This window comes from Callithrix jacchus, chromosome 1 (assembly GCF_049354715.1).
Source record: "Callithrix jacchus isolate 240 chromosome 1, calJac240_pri, whole genome shotgun sequence".
NCBI classification, from domain to species: domain Eukaryota; kingdom Metazoa; phylum Chordata; class Mammalia; order Primates; family Cebidae; genus Callithrix; species Callithrix jacchus.
Window position 1 is genome coordinate 112,971,635 of NC_133502.1, and position 18,109 is coordinate 112,989,743.

The 18,109-nt window shown below is 44.4% G+C and overlaps 1 protein-coding gene and 3 pseudogenes across 3 annotated transcripts in view; all 4 read right to left on the bottom strand.

Annotated features, from left to right (window-relative positions):
- Positions 1-18,109, bottom strand: part of GLDC (glycine decarboxylase) — a 135,543-nt gene that overhangs the window by 44,044 nt on the left and 73,390 nt on the right. The window lies entirely within an intron of this gene.
- LOC118148518 (small nucleolar RNA U13) lies at positions 307-418 on the bottom strand (annotated as a pseudogene).
- Positions 10,936-17,708, bottom strand: LOC144582094 (dolichyl-diphosphooligosaccharide--protein glycosyltransferase subunit 1 pseudogene; annotated as a pseudogene). Its single transcript, XR_013533959.1, has one exon. The product of XR_013533959.1 is annotated as a dolichyl-diphosphooligosaccharide--protein glycosyltransferase subunit 1 pseudogene (transcript).
- Positions 16,775-17,708, bottom strand: LOC103793102 (large ribosomal subunit protein mL43 pseudogene; annotated as a pseudogene). The gene has a single exon (XR_013533960.1). The product of XR_013533960.1 is annotated as a large ribosomal subunit protein mL43 pseudogene (transcript).

Genomic DNA, 18,109 nt, shown 5'->3' on the forward strand with positions numbered 1-18,109 from the left:
ATCATTAGAGCTCAGGAGTTTGGGACCAACCTGGGCAACATGGTGGAACAGTGTCTCCACTAAAAGTACAAAACATTAGCCTGGTGCGATAGCACACATCTGTAGTCCCAGCTACTGGGGAGGCTGATGTGGGAGGATCACTTGCATCTGGGAAGTGGAGACTGCAGTAAGCCAAGATGGCACCACCACACTCCAACCTGGGTGACAGAGTGAGATCCTGTTTCAAAATATAAATTTAAAAAAAACTGCAAACACAGTTGTCACACCTAGAACAATGACTTTCAATTTTTTCCCTTTTCTTTCTTCCTTTAAATGGGTAATATACCAACATCTTAACAAGGTTCAAGGAAGGCACACCCCATACATGAGCATGAAAACCAATTGTTACTCTTTATGACTTCTTAACACCACCAAATATCAAAGCAAGGGCCTGATCAGCCCCAAAAGAATGATGGACTTTTAATGTGACACCATTCCTGGCAGTCTCAGGGTCTGCTCTCCCAGGCCCCGCATGCAGATGGCCAGATGGCCACTAGGGGCTGGCCATCCTCATCTCAAGGGTCTTGGAAGGCACCACCCTCAGGGCAAATGCAATGAATAACATTCCTGTGAGCAATGCTGACTCAATCGTAGACTGTTATTTAATGTTCTCAGCACCCCGTGCAGGAAGGGAAGGGAAGGGAAATGAGTAATAGAGCTCAGTCCCATGCAAAATGTGTATGTCTGCAGAAGCTGAAGGCAAAAATTAAATACTAAAAAAAGAAACAAAAATTTAAATTTTAAACAAGTGAAAATAAAAATAAAAATTTTTTTAATGTGACCCACAGAAAACAGGTGAGAAGAAAAATAAAATGTGTATGTCCTCCATGCCATCACTCCCATTTTACATATGAAGAAACATGCCAAATGGCCAACAGTGACAGACGAAAGCTTGGGTGTGGAGTTGGCCTGCCTCTTTGAGCGACAGGCTCCCCTTGCCAGCAGTGCCGTTCCTCTGAGCACACTGTGCTCTCCAAAGATTGAGAGTTGTGGGAGCAAACGCTGATTTTCCTTCACAGCAGAATTCTTGTCAGATTGATAGAACTGGTGAGTTTAGCTAAAAGCAAAAAAAAGAAAGAAAAGGAAGGAAAGAGGAAAGAAAGCAAGCCCGTCTTACAAGACCTGGGTTACCCCGTCACCGCACTGACTCAGCTGTAGCTCTCTCCGCTCTCTTCCAAGAAGAAAGGCAAAGACTGCTGCTTCTGTTTTCCTGGCTTCTGGAAAACAAGTCCTAGCCTATTTGAGGTTTTTTTATTTTGAAGACAAGGAAATAAATATGCCATCCTTCAGGAAACCACTCACATAACTAGCAACTTTGTCTCCCTGTGCCTATGTGCCTGTGACATGGGTACCATTGTGCAGGGCAGATAAGTAGTGACATCATCGACGTCAGATGCTTCTCACCCAAATCCTGCCCATTCTTCATCTGGCTCCATCTCTCTGCAAAGCCTTCCCCAAAGCCACCAATCCAGCTCTTTGTCACTTCCTCAGAGAGGCCTTCCCTGAAGGCAAGAATCTTGTCTACCTTGTTCACAATTGTATTCTGTGACAAGAACACTGACATAAAGAACATTTGATCGATTGATTAAAGAAATAATCCTGTACCTTCTCCAAATTCTCATAACACTTTACAATCTTATCTGACATTACCATCCTATACATGTACTGGACATTGAAAATTATTACTGATCTCACATTTACTTTGTGTGCCTGTCTTATCTCAATTAGAGAATAACCTCTGAAAGTAGGGTATAATTCTCAGAGGCCTGTACATTCTCCAACAGGGAATATTTAGAACAGTACTCTGCATGTACTAGTTCTGCAATAAATATTTAGTAAATATTTTAAAAATTGAATTTCTCCGTCCCAAGCAATCAATATGAATGTCATCCTTTCCTGTACAGTAAAGAACCTCAAGAAAAGCATTTTATATTTGCTCCTATGTTTTTCTCATGAATTCTATTCATCTTACTTTCTTGGAAAGCCAATCAAGCTGTAGACTAGGAATGAAGGAAGAGGCAGATTACTGGCTGCGACCCAGGAGTGCAGGAGAAAAGCCACATGCTAAAGACTTGATCAGAAATGCTGGATTTCTCTCTAGCCTTTTTTTTTTGGCCTTAAGCATCTATAAAATCAGCTATGTTTCAACTCTAAAAGTTAAAATGATATATTCAAATGTGACACAAGGATTACTACCGGGATATTGAAACAAATTGTTAGTGCCACCTGTTGGTAGAAAAGCATTATGAAAAGTAATTGCTTATCTACATAACCCAGACTGAGCAGCCATCAGCAAACTATTATATATGGATGAGAGGCTAGGACAGTGCTTTTCTGACAACTGTTTAAAATGAAGTAGTGAATGGTCTGGAGCTGCAGGGCTGGCCAGTGGACAGGGAGTCTCAGAAGTGCCAAGTTTATGTTGGTGCAGCTTAAAGTGTCTTAGAAAAGCAAAGCCTTGGCCGGGCACCGTGGCTCGTGCCTATAATCCCAGCACTTTGGGAGGCCGAGGCAGGTGGATCACGAGGTCAAGAGATCGAGACCATCCTGGTCAACAAGGTGAAACCCCGTCTTTACTAAAAATAAAAACTTAGCTGGGCATGGTGGTGCGCGCCTGTAGTCCCAGCTACTCAGGAGGCCAAGGCAGGAGAATTGCTTGAACCCAGGAGGTGGACGTTGCAGTGAGCCGAGATCGTGCCATTGCACTCCAGTCTGGGTAACAACAGCGAAACTCGGTCTCAAAAATAAAAAGAAAAGAAAAGAAAAAGAAAAACAAAGACTTCCAGGCTGGGCACAGTGGCTCACGCCTGTTATCCCAGCACTTTGGGAGGCCAAGGTGGGTAGATCACCTGAGGTCAGGAGTTTGAGACCAGCCTGGCTAACATGGTGAAACCCCATTTCTACTAAATATACAAAAAAGTAGACAGACATGGTGGTACAGGCCTGTAATCCCAGCTACATGGGAGGCTGAGGTGAGAGAATCGCTTGAACCTGGGAGGCAGAGGTTGCAGTGAGCCAAGATTGTGTGACTACACTCCAGCCTGGGCTGCAGAATGAGACTCAATCTCAAAAAGAAAAAAAAAAAGAAAAACAAGGTCCTCACGTGTATGGCATTCACTCAGGCTGATGAAGGAACTGCTGTTTAAGGCAGAATGCAGAAATTGAGTAGACAACTTCTTCCAAAACCCGGATTCATTCTACAAAAAATCCATAAGAAATTCAATAGACTAGAAAAAGTAGAACAACCCACATAACAGGTATAAGAATCCACAGGGTGAAAATAAGTTGGAGTTGATGGAATTCAACACTATTGTGATGACTATAATCTAGGCGCTTTCAGTATCAGTGTATCATCATAGGTGTGCAAGCTCAGGAGAAATACTCAATGTGAACTTAGAAAAAAAAATTTGTAGATGACATGGCAGAGATAGGGTGAGGGTGCTAGCTCAGAAGAGCTAAAAGTCCTTTTGCCAAGGTTAGAACATGAGTTCAAAGACAAAATAAATCTTAAAGATTTTAAAAATTAATTTATCTCTCCCTTTACTAAGAACCCTAGCCAAACACATTGAGAATTAGAAATAGATGTTGTAGGCCAGGCGTAGTGGTTGACACCTGTAATCACAGCACTTTGGGAGGTTGAGGCGAGCAGATGACCTGAGGTCAGGAGTTCGAGACAAAACTGGACAACATGGCAGAACACCATCTCTACTAAAAACACAAAAATTAGCCCGGTGTGGTGGCATGCATCTGTAATCCCAGCTACTTGGGAGGCTAAGGCAGAGGAATCGCTTAAACTGAGGAGGTAGAGGCTGCAGTGATCCGAGATCGCGCCACTGCATTCCAGTCTCAGCGACAGAGTGAGACTCAGTCTCATGGGAAGGAAAAAAAAAAAACACATCATGGCTGACTTTATAAACACCATAAGCAACTTCTCAGATGGTGAGATGGTGGCTGCTTTGGAATACTTGGAGATGGGTCACTGTAGCTACGTGCTTTTTACATATGCAGAAAGTAACATGAAACCAATCTTGCAAGATTACAGAATGCACTAAAGTAATAATTTATGGTCAACACCAGCAGTCACCAAAACTCCCACTATATCACATTGTAATTGTATAGAGAAAACAATATTTGTATTCCCAAGTAGAATGCTGTACTTTTATACATGTCAAAAGATGTTTAAAATGTGCCATAAAGAAAAGACAATGCTATGGATTCCAAAGTTTTAAAAACTGTAGTACCAACAAATTAAGACTTATATATGTTTGAATTACCAAATATCTAGATTGACCAGATCTATTTTAGTTTTAACATTCCCTAAATATTCTGAAAATCATTTTATAGTTTTTAACACACTATTATAGTATGTGCATGGATGGCCACCTTTAGTGTATGATTTCCCTGAAACTCTCATTGAAGTTGTTTATGTAAGATTTATCACCGAGGTAAAATGAGGAAACTGAGGCAAGTATAAAAAAGTGAGAAGCTAATTTATTCAGCTCCCGGGTGAGCTTCAGTGGTCCAAGTGGGGGCCAGAGAAGTCACCCCCGGCTGTTCAGGGCGTGGGGTTTTATGGGGAGGGCAGGCAATTGATTGCTTACCGGGGAAACAAAGAGAAGGTATTTCTATTGGCTGTTGAGGAGTAGGAAGTACATGTAGTTAAAATAGGAAGTACATGAAACTAGCTGCCATTGGTAGGTAGGCGGGACCTTGGGTAAGTGGGCCTTGATTGACTACTGGGGAAACAAAGAGAAGGCATTTCTATTGGCGGTTGAGGAGCAGGAAGTACATGGAGTTAAAGTAGGAAGTACATGTAACTAGCTGCTATTGGTAGGTGGGCAGGACCTTGGGTATGCAAGCCTGCTGGGGGCCTACAGGGCAGGCTGTTGCTGGGCAGGGAACCGTGGGGCTTCTTCTAAAAAAATTTCTCTGCAGGGTTTATTAACTGTGGGCTGGAGGTTGGATGCATAATTTAGTGCTGAGTGTGGGCTTGGGCATGGTATGCAGAGGCGGGTGCGGGAAAGCTATGTGGGGAAGTCAGATAATGAGCTTGGGTGATGACGCAGTTATCAGGTGCGGAGAGTGATGAATGTGTCCGTTTGACTCCCAGCAAGGCAACCGGCCTTACAGTTTATAAGCAGTGGACCTATTTTACTTCTTATATTTGTCCCAAAGGAATGGGATAAACATTTTCCACTGGGCCCGGTGGCTCACACCTGTAATCCCAGCACTTTAGGAGGCTGAGGCAGGCAGATCACCTGAGGTCAGAAGTTCGAGACCAGCCTGACCAACATGGAGAAATCCCATCCCTACTAAAAGTACAAAATTAGCCAGGCATGTTGGTGCATGCCTGTAATCCCACCTACTCAGGAGACTGAGGCAGGAGAATTCCTTGAACCTGGGAGGCAGAGGTTGCGGTGAGCAGAGATCATGCCATTGCACTCCAGCCGGGGCAACAAGAGCAAAAATCCATCTCAAAAAGAGATTTTCCACAGTGAGGATGGAGACTCTGTTTTGTTCTCTGCTGCCAGCTTCTCCTGGGTCTTGCTCACTGCTGAAGACTAATTCTCCAGCTTTTCCATCAGCTCTGTGAACTGCCCAATAACTTCCCTGTAAATTATTTTTCTGGTTAAGTTCACACAAGCCATTTTCTGTTGTTTGCAACGAGGAGCCCTTAGGTGGCACATATTGTTAAATATTTCCTACAATGGTGTGTTAAGGTCACTCATTCCCAAGCAGAGCTCACAGACAGTTTCTGCAGCCACCCTGGAGTTTCTCTTGCCTCTAATATAAAGCCGTTTCTTATTTGCTGCCCCTTTTCAAAGTTGTTTGGCTCCAAGCAAATATTCTTCTAGATCTCATGTATCACATGAACATAATGCTACCTATTTCACAGGTGAACTTAAAATTTTTATGATAGAATACATTTATGTGGGCACAGGCACAGTGATTCACACCTATAATCTTTGCACTTTGGAAAGCTAAGGCAGGTGGATCACCTGAGTTAGGAGTTTGAGATCAGCCTGGCCAACATAGAGAAACCCCTGTCTCTACTTAAAATACAAAAATTAGCTGGGCATGGTGGCACACGCCTGTAATCCCAGCTACTCGGGAGGCTGAGGCAAAGAATTGCTTGAGCCTGGCAGATGTAGGTTGCAGTGAGCTGAGATCAGGCCACTGTACTCCAGCCTGGACAACAGAGCAAGACTCTGTCTTAAAAAAAAAAAAAAAAAAAAAAAGGCCAGGCACAGTGGCTCACGCCTGTAATCCCAACAAACTATGGGAGGCCGAGGCGGGTGGATCACAGGTCAGGGGATCAAGAACATCCTGGCTAACATGGTAAAACCCCGTCTCTACTAAAAATACAAAAAATTAGCCAGGTGTGGTGGCACACACCTGTAGTCCCAGCCACTCAGGAGGCTGAAGCAAGAGAATCATTTGAATCTGGGAGGCAGAGGTTGTAGTGAGCCAAGAATGCACCACTGCACTCCAGCCTGGGCAACAGTGAGACTCCAAAGGAGAAGAAGAAAAAAAGCAAAAAGCAACCCCTATCCATTCTGCCCACTGTCACTCCCCAGAAGGAAATACTTCACAGTTTCTTGTGATAGACAAGGGTCTGGTGTTAGACATCTTTCATGTCAAACTCCTCTCATCCAAACTCTTCCTTGACTTTGAAAATACCATTATCAAGTGTTGAGAAACAAAAGTAAGGCAAGCGAAACATCAGCCGAGAAACTGATATGGTAAAAATGATGGCAGTAAAATGATCCTAACAACCACTGTCAAAATGACCCACTTCAGTTCATGGCAACTTCAGGGACCACTCCCAAGAAAATAAGGTAAAAATTGGTGTGGATTCCTATCTTCCAGGTGGAAAAAACAAGTGAATAACAATTTAACAGTACAAATACCTTGGAAACGGTATGATTTTCACCCATCTAAACTCGTTGTATGGCATGTCTCAAGTACCTTAACGTTACCTAGGTCTCTATCTTTATAGGTTTAAAATCAAAACCCCTCATTACATCATTCTGTAATGTTCTTACCAACCTGTATTTAATTTGACATAAGTTTAATTTCATAATTAACCTTTACTATCTAGTCAAAAAACATAGATAAATCAGCTGGTATCAGAAGAGTGCCTCAGAGCAGTGGTTCTCGTGCTCAGTCTAGTCCCCAGACAACAGACAGTATCAGCATCACCTGGAAACTTGTTAGAAGTGCAAATTTGACCCAGCACTTTGGGAGGCCATGGCAGGCGGATCACCTGATATCAGGAGTTCAAGACCAGCCTGGCCAACCCCATCTCAAAATTCAAAAATTAGCTGGGCTTTTTGGCAGGTGCCTGTAATTCTAGCTACTTCGGAGGCTAAGGCAGGAAGATGGCTTGAACCCAGGAGGTGGAGATTACAGTGAGCCGAGATTATGCCACTGCATTCCAGCCTGGGTGACAGAGCAAGACTCCATCTTAAAAAAAAAAAAAAAAAAAAATGAAATGCAAATTCATAGGCTCCACTCCAGGAATACTGAATCAGAAATTCTGCGGTGCAGTCCAGTGTTAGAACTACTGCCCTAAAGTCTACCAAAATACAAAAATGAAAATATACTTTTGAGAGTTAAGGAAATTGGAAGAGAGGAGGTCCTCACTGCTTTACATTTCCCCGAAGATGGCTCTCCTCATCCCTCACCCTGCTTTCTCTTCTTCCTGGCAGTCTGAGTGTTTCTTTGCGAAATCAGAGAGGGCTCACAGGTCCCTCATCTTTGGCCCCCAGAGCACTCTGTTTGGCTCGGTGGCAAACTTACCAGAGATGATCAGTGATGTCAACCATGAGCTCAGGAAGGGAGCGAGATGGCAAACAGCTAACAGGCTTTTGACCCTCCCTGCTCTGAATTATTGGTGATATGCACTCGATAGCCGCATCCATCTGTCTACACCTCCCTCTTCGGTGTTCTTCCAGGCCAAACTGCTCTCCAACCCACTGATGCACATGAGAATCATCTGCTTAAAAACTCGCCCACTTCTTAGCTGGGTGTGATGGCGGGCACCTGCAGTCCCAATTAACCATGAGGGAGGCTGAGGCAGGAAAATCACTTGAACCCAGGAGTCAGAGGTTGCAGTGAGCCGAGATGACGCCACTGCACTCCGGCCTGTGTGAAAGAGTGAGACTCTGTCTCAAAAAATGGAGGAAAAAAAAAACAAAACCCGAAACTCTCCCACTTAGGCACCTACCCCCAGTGAAGATTCTGATGTAATTGGTTTGTGCAGTAGGTAGAACATCTGTGTTCTTCAAAGTCTTCCCAGGTAATTCATGCATCCAGGTCTGAGAACCTCTGTAAAACCACTGTTTTTCACAGGCTGGTGGACAAACCAGCAGCCTCAGCATCACCTGGGAATTTGTTAAAAATGCAAATTCTGGGGCCCTACTCCAGATTACTGAATCAGAAACTCTGGAGGGTGAGGCTTAGTAATTCCACAAGCCCTTCACTTGGTGATTCTCATGCACAGTTAATTCTGACAGTCATTGAGAGCCCTGTTCACACCTTAGTTTAAGAATCTTCCCAGGTAGGAGAGTCTGGGAAAAGCAGTGGCCAGCTCGGTTACATTCACAATCAGTTTGCAGTTTTTAAGGACAAAAACAACTTCCTCAATTTTTTAAGCCAAGTGAGCTAATAATAATTCCAACTTGTCTTTCACTTTACACATCCATGGGAGGTGTTAATTACTCTTTCTCTCAGCCTTAAACATCACATCGTAATTCTAAACCAGCAATTCCTAGAATTTAATTGTGAGATGCTGAATGATTTTAAGAGTGGCAAAGTGTTATGGAGAAAAAGCTGAAGCAAGCCCTGTAGGGCGCAATGGGAAATAAAAGTTAATTAAATATTATTTGGCTGTTTTCTACACCAAGCTGGAAATCCTCCCCAGAGTTTATGGGTTGAACAAATAAATAGGAGAAAATAGTAATAAGCTTCTGTTTTGTTTTGTTTTTGAGACAGAGTCTCCCTCTGTCGCTCAGGCTGAAGAGCGATGGCATGATCTCAACTCACTGCAACCTCTGCTCCCAGCTTCCAGTGATTTTTCCTGCCTCAGCCTCCAGAGTAATTGGGACTACAGGAGTGTGCCACCACACCCAGCTAATTTTTGTATTTTAAGTAGAGACGGGGTTTCACCATATTGGCCAGGCTAGTCTCAAACTCCCGACCTTGTGGTTCGCCCGCCTCAGCCTCCCCAAAGTGCTGGGATTACAGGCGTGAGCTACCTTGCCCAGCCACTGGATAAGCTTCTTGACATTTTTTCTTTCATGCCCTTCAAACACCCTAAATGTTCTAAGGAACTAGGAAGACCAGTGAAGGCTTGGCTACATCAAAGTTTTCTTGACAAAATTTATGGTTATTATCTTAATCCATCCAGGCGCTATAACAAAATGCCAAAAACTGGGTGGCTTATAAACAACAAAAAGCTATTTCCCATTGTTCTAGAGGCTGAGATGTCCAAGATCCTAGAAGCCAGCAGACTTAGTGTCTAGTGAGGGCTCACTTCCTAGTTCATAGATGGCTGTGGTCTTGCCGTGACCTCACATGGTGGAAGGAAGGGGTAAGGAGCTCTCTGGGGTCTTTCTTATAGTAAGGGTACTAGTCCCATTCAGGAGTGCACAACCCTAAAGACCTAATGACCTGCCAAAGTTCCCACCTCCTAGTACCATCATCTTGGAGTTAGAATTTATTTTCTTCTTCCTTTTTTTGAGATGGAATTTCATTCTTGTTGCCCAGGCTGGAGTGCAATGGCACAATCTCAGCTCACTGTAACCTCCGCATCCCAGGTTCAATCAATTGTTCTGCTTCAGCCTCCCGAGTAGCTGGGATTACAGGCAACTGCCCCCACACCTGGCTAATTTTTGTATTTGTAGCAGAGACAGGGGTTTACCACGTTGGCCAGGCTGGTCTCAAACTCCTGACCTCAGGTGATCTTCCCACCTCGGCCTCCCAAAGTGCTGGGATTACAGGCATGAGCCACTGTACCTGCCCTGGAGTTAGGATTTCAATAGGTGAATTTTGAAGAACACAAACTTTCATCTATAGCACTTATAAAACCTTTTTATGATCCATATTTACTGTCTATTCCTGGATTAAATCTCATTCACTTTTCTGTTGCATAGGGGAGAAACCTGCAACATGACTTGGTAGGAAGTCACATCACAGAGCCTTCAAAGACCTCACATTTACTAGATCTTAACCTTTCCCTTAAGCTGCTGAATTCTCTCGCAGAAAACAACAACAACAACAACAACAACAAATCACTGAAGAGAAAGGTCCCTACTGCAGTATACATGTGGGCAGAGAATAACTGCAGAAAGAACAAAAGTCTTCTGGGCACATAACACAGAAACGCCCTGGCTGAGAAGACAGCAGGGAAAGGTGCAGCAGTGAGGATGAGGCCGAGCCTGCAGGGCCACACACAGGAAAATCCAGGCTCAGGCTTGAGTTACATTTTATTGTCCTACTTGGTCATTTGATAACAAAGAGATGATGTTAAATATCCTATTCTGCAGAGCTTGAACTGGGAGCTTTGGGAGACTTCCTCACTGCATTTATGTTTATGAGGCGCCTGTAATGTTTATGTTTATGAGGTGGTATGTTTGCCTCCAACCCCAGGGCAAGCTTCAAAGCCAACTTTATCACACCATCAGCTGATGGAGAAACCCTCTGAGATCAGGAGAACCAGGTGCAATGCTCATTTGTATAATGCATGTTAGTTATACGAATGTTGTCCACCATAAAAATGACTTTCTTGGATTGAATAAATTACATATAATCATGGCTTTACAAAATTTAAATAACCTAAAAACATAACAAAAAGCAAAATAACCTGATATTCTACCACCTAGAGGCAACTGTTTGAGTCCCATACTTTTTTTTTTTTTTTTTGGAGAGAAGGAAAGAAAAAAAAAGGAGTGAAGGAGAGGAAGAAAGGAAGAAAAAGAGGGAGAGAGAACGGAAATGTTGCTTTATTCTAAAAAATGGGTATTAATAATGGCCAATCAATATTTCATTTAAACCTATGAGTAGGTGTGATGTGGTATTGACAAGAATGTATGTTTTGTGTATTTAAAGTGGAGAGCTCTATAAATATTTATTAAGTTTACTTGTTCCGGATCTGAGTTCGAGTCCTTGATATCCTTATTAATTTTCTGTCTCATTGAGTCTAAGTCTCTATGTATCTGGGTGTTAGGATCGTTAGCTCTTATTGTTGCATTGATCTTTTTATCACTATATCTTTGTTGCTTTAAAATCTATTTTATCCGATACGAGAATTTCAACTCCTGCTTTTTATTTATTTTTTTATTTATGCTCTCCATTTGGTTGGTAGATCTTTCTCCATCCCTTTGTTTTGAGTCTTTGTGTATCCTTGCATGTGAAACGGGTCTGGATGTAACATGCCGTTGGGTTTTGGCTGTATCTTTTGATTGGGGGATTTAGTCGATTTAAATTTAGGGTTACTGCCATTTGATGTTAACTGGCTGTTTTATCCATTTGTTGATGTAAATTCTTCTTTATGTTGATGCTCTTTACTTTTTGGTATATCTTTAGAAAGGCTAATACTGACTGTTTCTTTCTATGTGTAATGCTTCTTTCAGAAGCTCTTGTAAAGCAGGCCTGGTGGTAATAAAATCTGAGTACTTGCTTGTTCGTAAAAGATTTTATTTTTCCTTCATTTGTGAAGCTTAGTTTGGCTGGATATAAAATTCTGGGCTGAAAGTTCTGTTCTTTAAGGATGTTGAATATCGGCCCCCACTCTCTTCTGGCTTGTAGAGTTTCTGCTGAGAGATCTGCTGTAAGTCTGATAGGCTTGCCTTTGTGGGTAACCTGACCTTTCTCTCTGGCTGCCCTTAGTATTGTCTCCTTCGTTTCAACCCTGGTGAATCTGACGATTATGTGCCTTGGGGTTGTTCTTCTTGAGGAATATCTTTGTGGTGTTCTCTGTATTACCTGGCGTTGAATATTGTCCTGCTTTGCTAGGTTAGGAAAATTTTCCTGAATAATATCCTGAAGAATATTTTCCAGCTTGGATTCATTCTCTCTGTCGCATTCAGGTACACTTATCAAACGTAAATTAGGTCTTTTCACATAGTCCCACAATTCTTGGAGACTTTGCTCATTCCTTTTTATCCTTTTTTCTCTCATCTTGTCTTCTCATTTTATTTCATTAAGTTGGTCTTCAACCTCTGATATCCTTTCTTCTGCTTGATCAATTTGAGTGTTTAAACCTGTGCATACTTCTCGGAGTTCCCGTATTGTATTCTTTAGTTCCATTAATTCACTTATATTCCTCTCTAAATTGTCTATTCTCATTAGGATTTCATCAAACCTTTTTTCAAAGTTCTTAGTTTCTTTACATTGGGCTACAACATGTTCTTTTAACTCACAGAAGTTTCTTATTATCCATCTTCTGAAGCCTGAATCTGTTAATGGGATGCGCTCGTTCTCCATCAAGTCTTGTTCCCTTGTTGATGAGGAACTGTGATCCTCTTTAGAGGGAGAGGCATTCTGATTTTGAGTATTCTCAGCCTTTTTACGCTGGTTTCTTCCCATCATTGTAAATTTATCCACCTGTCGTCTTTGTAATTACAGACTTTCAAATTAGGTCTCTGAGTGTATGTCCAAGTTGTTAATTCCCAGGGCCGAAATATGAGCAACCCACTGTGCTGGCCAAAACAGTGGCATTAAGACTGATGGTGCTTTTCTGCCCAGGAATCTCCAGTCTGGCTTCCTTCTTGAGTCCGTAATAGGCGACTCTGCCTTCCCGGAGCTCCAAACGTGGGTCAGAAGGGGACCCAGTCCCGTTTACTCTGCACCAAGAGCTGCCGCGCCGAGGTGCCAGCAAAACCGCTGCGCTGGCCACAAAAGTCGCACTGGCGACCCATGCAGCTCCTCCACTGGGAATCTTCTGCTCCGTGAGCGACAAAAATGTCTGAAAGTGTGGTGTCCTCTTGTTCTCTGTGCTTTCACTGGGAGCTGCAATCCCAAGATGTTAGTGATCAGCCATCTTGGATCGTTCTCCTTTTTTTTTTTTTTTTTCTCACAGTTCCTGCTTTATTTCCATTTGTTCACGCACGCTTTTTAAAAAAAAAATAACACATGCACTCACAAAATACCTAAACATCAGGAATTAGAAGGGCATACAATAAGGGACTTTATAGGCTGAAAAAATATCCTAGGCTTCAGAACAGAATACCGATCAAATATTGAAAATTCCTTTGTTCAAATCACAAAGATGTTTTGTTTTTAATGGGAATATTTTTAAGTTTTTTTGTTTGTTTTTTTAAAAAAAGGGAAGATTTAAGAACAAACAGCAAGCTGCTCACACTGCCTGAGGCAGGGCCTGGTTTCTCCTCCTTAAAGGCCTTTTACAGATGTCAGCCTTGACTGGCCTCCATGCTCAACCTCCCACTACCACCCACTCTGCCTGCCACTGTGAAGTGCAGGCACCCCTGGACCCCCCTGAGGACGTGGGCAGGGGCTACAGGGCATCCAGGATGTGGTCGATCTTGGTGACCAGCTCCTGGCGCTTTCCTGAGATGAGCTTCTCATTCTCAATGTATGTGTCTTTCTTGAGCTTGCCAGCCACCAGGAGCTCAGCCTCCACCGCTGACTTCAGCACCAGCTCCTTGACCTGTGCATCCAGCTTCTGCATTTCGCTTACTCTGTCACCCAGATCAGAGCCATCTGTCTTCAGCCTGGACTGCAGCAGTGCAATCTCACTGGTCAAGGCCTTGTGTTCAGTCTCCAGGCTCTTCTTGCCACTGTTGAGGGTGGAGATGTCCTGGGATTGCTTATACCTGTTGACAGTCTCATCAAAGTGACGGTAAAGGCCTGTTCGCTTGTTGACCAGGGTCAAGACCTGCTCTGTGATGCAGGCTACCCTCATCCTGGCTTCTGTGGCCGGATCCTTGGTGATGGAGAAGTCCAGCTGGACATAGATTATGACAGTGAAGAACAGGATGTAGAAGGCTGCCACCACGAGCAGGGGCTCCTGCAGCCTAAGCACCTTGTTGAATGTGTAGTGGACCACAATGTCCTGAATGTGCTGTTCTACCAGATTTTTCTTGTAGGCAACAATCACAGGGCGGCCGAACGTATCCAGATAGGTGTAGTGCAGCTCATCTGGGGAACGGCTGATTTCATAGGGACTATCAATTTCAATGTTCTTCGCTCCTTCAGGCAGGATGATCTTCACAGTCAGAGAATCTATCACTTGTTCATCAAACACATAGTCGACAAACCTCATCTTCAGTGCATACTGGTCACCCAAATTATAGAGGTACTCACAGCTTGGAAGGTTGTAGCCAATGGTGTAATGGGTCTTCCACCTGCCAAAGAGAGGGAAACGAGGCCAGATTTCCACCTCTACAGAGTCATCCAAAATAAGGAGGTGACTGGTGGAAACATTGCCAATCTCATCCCAGTAATAAACATCCTGGGCAGCAGCAGGAAGGATGGTCTTAAAAGAACTGATGGAGGATATTCCACTATCTGGCTGTCTCTGGTAATCATAGCATGAGAAAGGCCCCTTAAGCACAGCCCCTGTGTGCTTCAAGTCCACATTTTCTTCCACAGCAATATTACCCCAGTGAGAGACTTCAATGACTCTAGACATGCTGGTGATGGTCAGGAAAGGACTGTTGTTCTCATAATGTACTTTAAAAGTATCCTGACTATAGGCAGGGACATCTCTGAACGGCCCATAATCCAGCAGTTCCTCGGGGCGCATGGGGTTCCCCAGCTTGGTGTAGCTCTCCACATTTCGGGAGGCAAGCTTCACATGCATGGTTTGTCTCTTTGTTGGATAGGGAGAGTAGAAATAATGGTTCCCCTCAAACACCACAAACTGTTTCTCTGACTGAGTGATCTGAGTTGGATATGGCTGAAGCACATGGGTGTAGACTGTCTCCACAATGACTGAAATCTTGGCCCCAGGATCAAGAGCAAGTGGGAGCTTGACTGTGAAGAATTTCCCACTTTTAACCTTAATTTTGGTTTCCCGTACTTCCAAATTGTTCTCTTCCTCATCTTCTCCCTTCACCTGCACGCCCAGATGCACCAGCCGAGCCTCGAGGTTGGGCTCCAAAGCAGAAGGAAAGAGGTAGCTCAGGACGTGGAGCCACTGCCCAGGTGCGCCAGGACCACCTCCGCTGTCACCTTAGATCCACTGTGCGCTTCACCTCCTCGTTGATCAGCAAGGGTGCCTCGGAGGAGGCGCTGCACGGCGCAGGGGCCCAGGCCCCAAACCACAGGAGCAAAAACAGGCAGGCAGCTAGTGCCTCCATGACCGGAAAGAGCAGAGCACCAGGGAGGGTAGAGTGCCGCCAGGGTACCCCGCCCTCCTGCCACTAAGCAGTCCCATCCTTTTATATATCTTTCCACCTATGCCTCTGCACACACACATACACAGCTTTACACAACTAAGATCTGTTATTCTAAATTTTATTTTATATCACTACATTTTATTTTCTCATAATTCCCTTCCTCCCTGGTTCCTGTCTCTTTTTTGGCTCAAATCCTGATTCCTTTCTTACTTCTACTTGTTTTTTTTTTTTTTTTTTTTTTTCTGAGACGGAGTTTTCCTCTTGTTACCCAGGCTGGAGTGCAATGGCCCGATCTCGGCTCACCGCAACCTCCGCCTCCTGGGTTCAGGCAATTCTCCTGCCTCAGCCTCTCGAGTAGCTGGGATTACAGGTACGCGCCACCATGCCCGGCTAATTTTGTGTATCTTTAGTAGAGATGGGGTTTCACCATGTTGACCAGGATGGTCTCGATCTCTTGACCTCGTGATCCACCCACCTTGGCCTCCCAAAGTGCTGGGATTACAGGCGTGAGCCACCACGCCCGGCCACTTCTACTTGTTTAAGTTTTTTTTTTGAGACGGAGTTTTGCTCTTGTTACCCAGGCTGGAGTGCAATGGCGCAATCTCGGCTCACCGTAACCTCTGCCTCCTGGGTTCAGGCAATTCTCCTGCCTCAGCCTCCCCAGTAGCTGGGATTACAGGCACGTGCCACCGTGCCCAGCTAATTTTTTGTATTTTTAGTAGAGACGGGGTTTCACCATGTTCACCAGGATGGTCTCGATCTCTTGACCTCGTGATCCACCCACCTCGGCCTCCCAAAGTGCTGGGATTACAGGCGTGAGCCACCGTGCCCAGCCCTAGTTTGAATTTTTATGGCCCTGTTTTAAGTTTAATTTACTTCTTTCTCTGATGTTTTGGGGTGGAAGATTAGCTTGGTTTGTTTAAGATATTTCTTCTTTTTTCTTTTTTTTTTTTTTTTTTTCTTACAAGGGTTTCTAGATTTTTATTTCCTCTCATTTCTCCACCATCTTCCTCTTTAAAAACAAAACACAATAAAACTAAGCCTAGAAAATACTCACTAGTCAGCCTTCCTGCCCTTCCCCATGGTTCTCAGCACCCCCACCAGCTGGCTCAAGGGACACAGATGTTATTTCTGCACAAAGAGGGGCCCTGGGGGAAGGAGGTGTATAGCTAAGACCAGAGAGAGCTTGTTACCCAGGGCTTGGGCTGAGAATCACTCCCTTCTCCCATTCAGGGTCAGGCCTATATTAAACACATGGCCTTTGAAACTAACCACCCTGAGGGTTGTTATATGTTCTGTGTGGATGTTTAAACAATGAAATTTGGGGCCTGGGCTTAACATATGCACAAATTTTGAAGTAAGACCTGAAATGACCTTGGGTAAGTTTATTAACCTAGGTTTTATAAATCCTTAAACAAACATTCACACAGATATAAAGTGCCTAGCCCATCAGAGCAGAGAAGAGCTCTGTATAGGTCACGTGTACCAATAAGATATCAGGGATTCTTCAGAAGCCAGCCTTGAAACTTCTCATTGTGTTTTGAGATCATTATTATCAATTTGGACTTCAAAAACAAGGGCCCTGTAAAACCCTTGAAGTCTTCCTCATCTCAGGTTTTAGCGATGTCACTTGGATAAAAATTAAGGGTTCACAAAGGTCACTGCCCCCAGAAGCAGGCACTGGAAATAGATAGGCAGCTCTTCTTTATCCCAAGCAGAACCTGTGTCAGCTTCCCCACTGATGGGTTCCATTTGTCTACCTGGGGTTGGAGTTGGTGGGCAACTCTTCACTGTGCTTGCAGCTGGGCTGAGGCAGGATCCTGGACCTCTCGGGGGCGTAGCCCGTGGAACGTGGTCGATTTGTTGGTAAAGGGGTGCCACTGGCCCTGGATGCTAGGGTTGTCGGTGTGGAAGGGCTTGCGGATGCGGATCACATCCAAGCCCGACTGGTTGGCCAGCTTCTGCACCAGCGTCGAGATCTCCTCGACCGACTTGTAGTGGATGCTCTCCTCGCGCACAGCCCCGTTAAGGTATTCCGCCACTATTCTTGGCACGCAACACGGACGCGAGTTCACATATATTACGACCCCTGGGTTCCGTCGGGCGAAGTCGATCACCTCCCGTTCCAGGAACTCCCTGGCGCCGCCAGACGAGGGGCCATCACGGCTGACACTGAAGCTCAGACGCTGCAGCTGCTGCACTTAGCGACCCAGTCCGTTGTGGAGAACACTGGCCAAGAAGCGGCTCGGAGTCCCGCGCGCAGTCATAGCTAGTGCTAAGAGGCAGCGGAGTCCAAGCGGCGAGAGCCTTTTTTCTTTTTTTAAAACAGGGTCACCCAGGCTACAGTGCAGTGGCTCTGTCACAGTTCACTGCAGCCTCAACCTCCTGGGTTCAAGCAATCCTCTGGCCTTGGCCTCTCGAATAGCTGGGACTATAGAAACACATCACTGTGCCTGGCTAATTTTTTAAATTTTTTGTAGAGACAAAGTCTCACTATCTAGTCCAGGATTCTTCTTTTTCTCTCTCTTTTTTTCCCCCCCAAGACAGGATCGTGCTGTATCACCCAGGCTGGGGTGCAGTGGTATAATCATGACTCACTGCAGCCTAGACCTCTGGGTGTAAGTGATCCTCCCACTGCAACCTCTCAAGTAGCTGGGACCACAGATGCATGCCACCACACCTGGCTAACTTTTTAATTTGCAGAG